The following is a 2,267-nucleotide window of genomic DNA, read 5'->3' as shown; positions in this document are numbered from 1 at the left end:
ACTGATCCTGGCACTTCTGGTGAGCCCAGAAGAAGCGCTGATCAGCTGGAATGTTGCAGCATCTCCAGGGTCTTGTGATTTACATTCAGATGCTTGGCAACTGATTCATATTTATAACGGTCACAGTGTCCCAGGGTCATGTGAAGTGACCAAAACCTGCTGCAACCACCCAGCAGACGGGGGAATAAAAACCAAACACCCCCCCACCCCACCCCCCCTGCCAATCCTCAACAGAAATGCTCACAATGAAAACCTCGGACAGGAGGAAGAGCACCGCCGGGCAGGCAGGTGTCTTGCTCGGCTGTGGCTTGGGGGGCACTTTTTTCAGTGCCATTGTAACTTCGAACTGTTGTAAGTCGAGGACTACCTGTACTTTATCAATTATTTCCCTTTTTTTTGGGGTCATCAAGTTTTTGACACCTTGCTAGGCAACTGGTGGTACTCGGATAGTGCCATACCCTAAAAGTGGTACAATGGGTGAAAAAGATTGAAAAGCCCTGTAATAGAAGCAGAAAATAAAATGAAATGGATTGATAGACTATTAAGAGGTGCAAAGAAATGCTGCTTCATGCTATAAATCCATTATTACAATGTGTTTTGATAGTAACTGCTACCTTTTGATAGCTTTGAATATAGATTAGAACAGCCTGTCAGAGATTATTAATACAATTCTTAGTTGAAAGTTTGTATTCAGATGCTCTTCAAAACCCCCAGGCTTCTGTATTGTTTTCATATCAGTTCTCCAGAACTACATGGCTGTCCACTGTTGAAGAATGATAAGCATAGATGGCATTATTGGTTCAATTTAAATTAAAAAGTTAAGTAACTATTACTGCATTTACTATTTTTCTTTCAGAACCACAAGGTGAAATACCTGTTCTCTCACTCTCCCATGTTGTTTTCATAACAATCTTGTGATTTTGATGAATATATGAGGTTTAAAATAAAACCTTTATGGCTAAGTGAAAATTTGAACTTGTGGACTTCAACTCCCAGAATTCCTCAGCCAGGTATGCTGGCTGAGGAATTCTGGGAGTTGAAGTCCACAAGTCATAAAAGGGCCAAGTTTGAAGACCTCTGGTATAAAGTGCAGGAGGCTGAGCTTTTGGTAACCTTGAGCAGAATGAAATGCCAGTATGTAAATAACCTTTTAACAGCTGCAATGGCGGACCTACCGGGGTTAGCTCCGTGACGAAGCGGAGTCCTCAGCGGAGATGGGGGGCCTCTAGAGGGTCGGGGCTTTCCCGCGACCCTAAATTCGGGGAGCTGAGCTTGCCGGCAGCTTGTCGTGCGACCCCCTGGTTTTCGGCTGGTTTTCGGCTGGGTGGAGTCACGGGCGGAGGACCCGGCTCGGCGAGGTCTTGATTGGGCGGGGGATGCGGCCCAGCGGCCCAGGCGAAGGACGCGGCCCAACGGGGGATGCGGCCCAGCGGGGGATGCGGCCCGGCCCAGCGGCCCAGGCGAAGGATGCGGCCTGGCGGCCTGTCCCAGCGGCCTAGGCGAAGGATGCGGCCCAGCGGCCCGGCGAGGGATGCGGCCCAGTGGCCCGGGCGAAGGACGCGGCCCGGCGGAGGATCCGGCCCGAAGGACGCGGCCTGGCGGAGGATCCGGCCCGAAGGTTTCGGCCCGGCGGAGGATCTATCCCGAAGGGCTCGGCCTGGCGGAGGATCTATCCCGAAGGGCTCGGCCTGGCGGAGGATCAGGGCCCGGTGGAGTGTACCCGGGCTCGGCGGGAGCCGGTGAGTGCCCGACGGGCGCGTATGCCTGTGCCCGCGCCTCGCGGAAGCTGAGGGCCGGGGGCTGATTTTAGTCCGAAGCCCTCCACCAGAAGATCTTGCGGCCGGCTTCTGTGGACGTGGCGAGGGCCCGACGTGGGCCTGGGGGTTCGTATGGTTGGGGCCTGGCTGACTTTACCATTCCCCCCCCCCATAAGGACAACGACAAACTGCTGCTGCTACTCTTTTCATCCACCTCAGGCCCCTGATCTAGATTAACCATCATGAGGACTTTCCCCCCCCCCCTCCTCTGCTGCTGGACTTCCTGTTGAGGACCGGAATGTACCCCAGGACGGAACTGCTGGCCCTGCGCGATTCCCCCCTCGCGCAGGCATGGCCCAATACAATCCCAAGGGCCTGCCTCAATGAAGGGGTGTGGAACCCCGAGAGGTGGTATGCAGCAAGAAGGGAACTAAAGAAAAAAAAATTGAGAGACTTCTTAGAGGGATGTTTTACCAAATTTTTAGGGGGTTCGGGGTTGGCCAGGGGGGG

The sequence above is a fragment of the Protobothrops mucrosquamatus genome, unplaced genomic scaffold, assembly GCF_001527695.2.
Source record: "Protobothrops mucrosquamatus isolate PMUCROS unplaced genomic scaffold, P.Mucros_1.0 scaffold1632, whole genome shotgun sequence".
NCBI classification, from domain to species: Eukaryota; Metazoa; Chordata; class Lepidosauria; order Squamata; family Viperidae; genus Protobothrops; species Protobothrops mucrosquamatus.
The sequence above is the reverse complement of the archived record's forward strand: the minus strand, read 5'-3'. Positions refer to the sequence as shown.